This window comes from Primulina eburnea, chromosome 1 (genome assembly GCF_022965805.1).
Source record: "Primulina eburnea isolate SZY01 chromosome 1, ASM2296580v1, whole genome shotgun sequence".
NCBI classification, from domain to species: Eukaryota; Viridiplantae; Streptophyta; class Magnoliopsida; order Lamiales; family Gesneriaceae; genus Primulina; species Primulina eburnea.
In genome coordinates this window covers 14,885,502-14,893,656 of record NC_133101.1, presented here as the reverse complement: position 1 = coordinate 14,893,656, position 8,155 = coordinate 14,885,502, and positions in this window count along the sequence as shown.

Sequence of the window (8,155 nt, the reverse complement as noted above, 5' to 3'; positions counted from 1 at the left end):
GATATGTTGTGCCTAGGACTATTGTTTTGTTATCTCGTGGTGCGAACTAGATTAAACGTTCTTGGCTCAGGTTTTATATGAAGAAAAACTACTTGTTGCCAGTTTTTTGTAATATTTATTATGAAAGTGTTCGGTGATGTAATTGTTGTCTTGTTTCTGTGAAATAGTGGTAATCTGCTACTTTGTTTCTATTTTTATTACAATGTACAATATAATATGGAATGTACTCGCATCATTACATTTGTATTCTTGCCTTGCATCAAACAATGTAGCTTCAGTATTAACCACATGTGAAGGCTGCAATTAAGCAATGGTAAGATGACAGTAACAAACTCATCTCTCATTTTCAGATTCTACTTTATCTTAAGAATTCCATATGTACTTTGTTCAAAATTTTTTTGAATAGAAATTGCCGTTTTGAAGAGGACGGCTAACGGTGAGGGATTAAGGTGCAGTAGTGTTCATGACTTATGCTTCTTCAGTTGTATTCAATTCAAGTAAACTGAACCTTCTTACTTGCTGCAACCGAAGGTTGGTTATTTATATATGTCATATTTTCACTTGTATTGGCTGTGTTCGTAAATTTTAGAAGATTGATGGGATAAGCTTTAAATGCTATTGTCTTTGTCATACATAGGATTTGTCATTTACTACAACAACATTAATGTATATGTGTAGGGGTTGACCTAGCTTCTCTACAACATCAAATCAAATAACTTTTATATCTTACAGGATTTGCAATTAAAGTTGGTAGTTTTGTGTGTAATAAATGCATTATGATGTGTACTTAAGGGAGTGGTGTATGTTTAATGGTTGTGTGTAATTCATGCATCCGGAATTAACACAAAGCTTCTCTCTGTAGGCTATAAAATGTCGGTCACTTTACCTAACTGCTCTCAAGATTCAGTTACCAGCAAGTATGTAATACCGGTGATCTCCCTGTTATCTGATGAAGAACGCGACGGTGATGATACAACACCGAAAAACGCGAAGCCCGAAACAAAGGTGGGTGTGACTCGAAAACTGCCTGTGAAGAAAGAAGCAGCCGGAGCAACGACTTGTGACAGTCGCTCACACATATTACAAGGAAGTAATGAAGCATTTAAACAGGCACAAGCGTGGTTGTATTGCAGACAGTAGCTCGATCAGGAAGCGTGTTGCAACAGCGAAAAACGTTCTGGTTGTTGTCATCGAAACATCGGACGAGACAACTGGGTAAACATGTTAATTTATACCGTAGGTGAAATGGTCTTGCAACCACCCTTTTGTTTATTTTGTATTGTATTTTGGTTGTGAATATGTACTTGATGTTTTGGTGGGCAAGAGAACTTTGGTTTCTTCATGTGGCACAATCGGTTGTGTAAGAAGTATTGTTACTACGTTTTCATGGTTAAGCTTCAACAATTTGTAATGAACGTATGCTAGTTGGCTGTGTATGTAATATCAGGTTTTGTGTTAATACAATTTCCAGTGGATTTTAATTGTTTGTTGAAAGAGAGCATGTAGACGAGAAAGATATAAACAAAATCAGTACACGAAAATGGTATTATTTTGTATATCAAAGCAATATCCAGTGGAATCTAATTGTTTGATGAGAGAGACCATGTACACGCTAATTTAATAAACAAATTCGGTACACGAAAATGAGGGAAACAACTTGTACGAATACAAAGTAGGTTTATTTGATGTCAATAATTAGTACAAATTTTTAACGAAGAATTAAAACTTGTAATTTAAAAACATAAAGTATAAATTGTTAATAATACAAATAACTACGGCATAACAACTTGATTCGTCACAGAAAATCACTGAATTTATGTGATAATCAATTCATTACAAAATTGAAGTCTGAGAAAGCATTGTCAATAATAATAGGATTACCTTGCACTGCATAAGAAATGTGTGAACGCGTAGCAAAATTACAAATATAGCTTCGTCGTTGCCGTTCAACCAAAACAAGGAACGAGTGAACAAAAGACACGAAAGTTTAACATGAACACACATACAATACTTCGAACAAAACGTTTGCAAGGAAACTTCATAGTACCCAAAAAGTGCCTCATGCGAATCCATCCCGGCAACGTCATCTTAGCAACCTTCTCGCTAACGTCAATCTTCCGGCATCACCCAACCGCAAAAAAAGTGATAACTTGGCAGGATTGTCCACCAACAACTCAATAACAATAACTTTCTCTTCCTCGCTCAACTCTGTAATTGTTTCCATTACCTTTATAACAATGTCTTGTGCATTGCTCATCTTCTCATCATCCGCTTGTTTTGTTGTTGCCAATTGTTTGATAAGGTCTGTCATTGTATCTTTCGTGATGATGGCAAAATTATTTATGGCTTCCACTATCGCACCATCATCATCATCCAGCTGCTTCCGTTTCTTACCTTTTGACTTACCCGTTGATGTTGGTCGTGAGGATGGTGTTAGAGACTGTGACATTGACTCAGCAGCTCCCTCGTCAACGAAGAACAATTCCTCGAGGCTCGTACCTATATTGTTTGGTAATTCAGGTGTCATTGATAGGACCTCTTGAACTGCTGCGGTAAAATGCTCAGCTTTCTCTCCGGTAGCCCTATCATTACCAAAGATTTCGCACCAATCATGGTAATAAATCCACCTTTTGTGTCTCATTGATCGTGCACTGTTGTCTGCCTATGAATTTGATAAACAATACACTGTAATGTTTGTAAGTAACGAAATTTGCAAATCTGTAAAACAAGAAAAATACCTTAATTAATGATTCCCATATGTCATTTGAAGCTTCAATGGTCTTCTCTGCGTCGTTCCATCCGACGCCACTTTTACTTAATATCGTGACCAAAGATCCGTACAATTTCTTCCACACATGTACTTTCGAGTTAATATGTGGGTTTCCACGTAAGTTTGTGTTCGGGAAAGCTGTTTTCATACGATTTTCAAGAAAAGATAAGTACCCTGGCCGAAATCCATTCCCGCTCTTCCAACCTTCTACGGAAGCCTCTTTCAGTGATTGTATCAGCAACTCTTCCTCACGTTCACTCCAACTACGTCTTGTCTTCTCACCTTTCTTCAATTTGCCAACAAAACTCTCCGAAGTTGCACCACTTTCCATAATTATGATGTGGTTTCTGCCGTTGTGCTATGCCTGTACGGAGTACAACACAGAACTAGTTATACATGTTTAAAAAATTTCAATGACTGTCACAATATCATTTCGTACCCACAAACAGTATTGTTACTTGAAATAAGAACAGAATTACATAAATTTAAATCATGTTCTCAACACTTAGAAATAACGAAAATGAAATGCAACAAGTTCAAATCTTCAAACTGAGAAACGAAAAAAGTACATCAGTCATAATGTTTTAGTCCAAATTATTCCACATCGACATTGCGAGGTTTTCCCTCTACGTATCCCACTCATCCGATGACTCCAAGGTGTTGATGAAATCCTCCTGTGTCTCGTTGGCTGGACTTACTACATCATCATTCAATTCCTCAACTGGATCATCGGGCATTTCAGATCTGATGAAGTTATGCAACATCATACATGCCATTATGATTCTGTTTTGTGTCTTCAACGGGTAGAACGAAGGACTTCGAAGTATGGCCCATCTTTTTTTCAACAAACCGAAAGCTCTTTCGATTACGTTTCGGGCTTGCGCGTGTCTCCAATTAAATAACTCTTTATAATTCTGTGGGCCATTTGCACGGTTTCCCCAAGCATCCCTATGATAACGTACACGCCTGTACGGAGTCAAGAATCCCTCGACACTGGCATATCCATTGTCACATAGATAATAACAACCTGATGTAATAATTTAATTTTTATGTCATCAGCATTATATAAGCATTATATTTAGGCAGAAACAAATAACAATGTTGCCTACAAAATGAACAAAAAAAAATGCCACGTAATATAAATAAATCAAAGTAAAAAAACCTCTTGGAATTTTCAGTGTCTCGTCACGAGTCAATGCATCTTTAAGAACTCTAGCATCTGCTGCTGATCCCTCCCATCCCGTAAGTGCATATATAAACTTCATGTCCCGGTCGCAAACCCCAAGAACGTTGACTGAAATACTATCTTTTCTTGTTCTATATCGGGCTTTATCCATGGTTGGTACATGTACACTTACATACGTTCCGTCCAAAGCACCAAGACATCCCTGTACAAGTTATCAAAAAACAATTATCAACAATTTTACTGAACCGTAATGTTATGTACATGAGTATGTGAAATGTTTAGTTTTCATAAGTAGTTAACCATTTCTTCAGCTTACCTTGAACCATTTCCAAGATTCGTTGGTGCAAGCATCATCGACAGGGGATGGTTTCACAAGTAGTATAGGGTGTAACATGAGAATTGAGCGGAGAACTTGATGGAAATGGGTGCTAATTGTGTGGCCACTACGTACATAGTCATGACCAACAAGTCGGGTTTTCTTGTGATGAACCAATATCGACAGAAACATGGAGACCTTTTCTTCAATACGAACATATGTAGAGTCGACTAGTCCTCCGACATTATTTAGCAAGTAACACAATCTTGCAAATGCATTCCTATTCATTCTCAAGTTCACAACACATTGAACATCTCCTAGTTCAGTAATACGGTGCAAATGGTGCATTTGCCCATTTATTCTTTGTGTCATGCTGTAGGGGGCTGTGCTCCTACGGGTCTTGGAAAGTCGTTTCGAACGTAACTTCAATCGATGTCGTCTCAACAGTAACGTAATGAACAAGGATCGACACATGATTTGGTGAAGCATCACAAAAAGTATACATTGTCTATGAATAATGGTCATCTATCGAACATAGTTCAAAAAAATTAACAATGCCAACTATGCTTAAAATGGAATCTACAAAAACCCAAAGACAACTTTCAAATATTGTAACCAAATACAGTAGGGTGCACAACATTTTTCTGTTATTTGAGGACACATTTTAAATAACGTGCACATATAGTTAAAAAGAAATTTGATTTGAGTACGAAACTTACTTCTTGTTTATTATTTACCAAAATATCAGTAATTAAAAATTAGGTTGTCACACCCACATATATCAGACGGGCTGAAGTAATAAATTGACAGATGCTTAATAAGATTTGGTGTTCGAGTGTAAGGAAATAATATACAAGATCTTGAAAAAAAACTCAGCACCAGAGGAATTTCAACAAGGACAGATTCAACGCTTTCGGCGATCTCAGAGAAAACAAAAAACACCAAAAAAAAAACAGATTGAAGCAATTAATAAATTCACAGATGCTTAATAAGGTTTGGTGTTCGAGTGTAATGAAATAATATACAAGATCTCGGAAAAAAAAAAAATCAGCACCAGAGGAATTTTAACAAGGACAGATTCAACACTTTCGGCGATCTCAGAGAAAACAAAAACACCAAAAAAAAGCAGATTGAAGCAAACTATGTCAAACAAAATGATCGAAAATACAAATTTTTGGCAGAAACCATATAGAAATAAAGGTTTTTCAACAACATAGTGACACACTCCTCATATTTATGCAAAATATCGCAATCTACATCCGAAAATATAACCTTTCAGAACAAAATTTTGAAGAAAACTTGTGGAAAATCTAGTGTCAAACAGAGAATTTAAACAATAAGTACTTGATTTCGGAAGATTTCGGCGTGAACAGCAGATACCTAAGCCACTTCCTTTTCTTCCTTCGGACGCTGTTGTTGATTAGGCGGAAGACTTTATGTCAGTCTGTGGGATTTATTTTATAGTAAGGGGTAGAATAGGAAAATACATGTTGGATAAATTTAAGAACTATTAATATTGGCAGTTGGCGTGAGTTTATTTTATCCAGCCTTGTACAACACTGTCCAACGCAGACGAGATAGACTGGGTTTAATTAACTTTATACCAAACAGTGGATTAGCATGGACAAAAATTAGCTAACCTACTTAATCTTTCATACCAAACGCACAAGAGTTTAATGAGATATAAGTGAAATTCCCTCTCTCACAATCTTATACGAGATTTTCATTTGATGCAGTTCCAGTAAAAAATATTCAAATAATAATCGGATATGTATGTTTTATTTTGAAGAAAAAAAAACTCTTAATATTATTGAAATTAGATAACGGGAGCTTAAATATGTTGATTTATTATTTTTTAAAAAAAACATTTGATGAAGGTATAAGAATAATGCGAGTAAATAATTTTGTATATATGTTACTGAATTTTGTGAGTGTATATAGAATCTACGAAAATTTATGTAGATATTTTGGTAATTTAGAATATCAAAATAAGATCCCAAAAACTAAATTTAGTGTGATCCAGTTTTTAGCATTATTTTGGCATTTTATAATTTGTTCAAGAAACATTTATTGTACGATCTGACGAGCCAATTTTGTGAGACGAATATTTTATTTGAGTTATTCATGAAAATTTATTGTTTTTTATCATAAATATGTGCATGGTTAACTCGTCTCACGTATAAAGATCCGTAAGACCATCTCATAAAAGACATACTCAATAATTCATAAACACAATCTTATAAGGGTTTTTGTGTAGAATCTATGACAAATAAAAAATCTTTATTTAAATATATAATAGGACGTCAATTTTGATATGACTCATCACATCTAATATACGGGTGCAATAAGTGTGTGTATATGTATATAAATGAATATCAATTAACAAAATAATATTTAAAATATGAAATTGAAATGAAAAGGATGTGGTCACAAACTTCAAAGTTTTTTTTTTTTTTTTTCAGATTCAAGAAAAGGTAAAGATAATAAAATAAATAAATAAATCATTTTCAACCTTTCGATAGGATGTGGTCACAAACTTCAAAGTATATTTTTTTTTTTCAGATTCAAGAAAAGGTAAAGATAATAAAATAAATAAATAAATCATTTTCAATCTTTCGATTATAATATTTTATGTACCAATGGATGTCAGCGAACCCATGGTCGTTGAACAATTTTTTCTTCTTTAACTAAATAATTCCGAATCCAGTTTATAGATGACCCAAAATTTTGATTGTGTTCATTATAGTTATCACAAAAAAAATTTTATGAGACGATCTCAAACGTCAATTTTATGAGATAGATTTTCTATTTGGGTTATCCATAAAAATATATTGTTTATTATGTCAAAAATATTGTTTATTATTATAAATATGAACATGATTGACCCGTTTCACGGATAAAAATATGTGAGATCGTCTCACAAGAGACCTACTATATTGTCATATAACATATTTTAAGACAATATTTTATTAAATAAAAATAATATATTATAAAATTTCATATATACAAAGCATTCATATATTTTTTATTTAGATGAGTGATAATATAATTGTGATACGAAGATGTTGTTTTTGGAAAAATATCTTTTTCCCCTAGTAATTTACTTTTTTCATTCAATAGTTTTTAAATTTTTGGTCATGGTACAATAACTTTTTAATTTCAATTATTTTGGTCAATTTACCACCGGAATGTTCACCTTGTTAAGACAAGAATTAAATTTAAGTTTTGATGATAATAAACTAAACTGATCTACCTCAAGTTTATATTAATGCAGATTATTAAATTGAACTAAACAAGACTTCAAGTACGATGATTAACCTATGTTGCTATAGAGCTAAATTGAATATATAGATCGAGATGCTCAAATATTTCGATAGTTTTTCCATCGGCGTGATTTGAACCAAGTTGTTTGAACAGAGTAGATCAACTCGAAGACCAGTCTATAAACATTCTCCGAAGAAAAATAGTCTATCTCCGAGTTTATAATAAAGTTGTTAGAAAGGACAAAAGAGAGAAGATCTGTCAGTTACCCATTTCACCTATGTGTCCAATCAATTTGAATTGGTCGATACTATATTCGGCGACACGACAAGGACACGTGCCAATGTCTGCATAATCTCCAGCTACTCACTATATCTGTGAGCACCATATATATTTATTAATGTTGGAGACCAACACCTATAAATAAGGAATTCGTCAATACTGAAGATAGTTCTTGAAACTACTACTGCTTTATCAATCTTCTTCAAGCATTCAAATCCCACAACATCTGTCAAAAGATTCATTTTTAAGCTGTTTTTGCACACACTAAGTTTCTCATCAGATTGATTAAGTATCAATATAGTATGCTTTTTATTTTCACTTATCTTTTACACACGAGCGT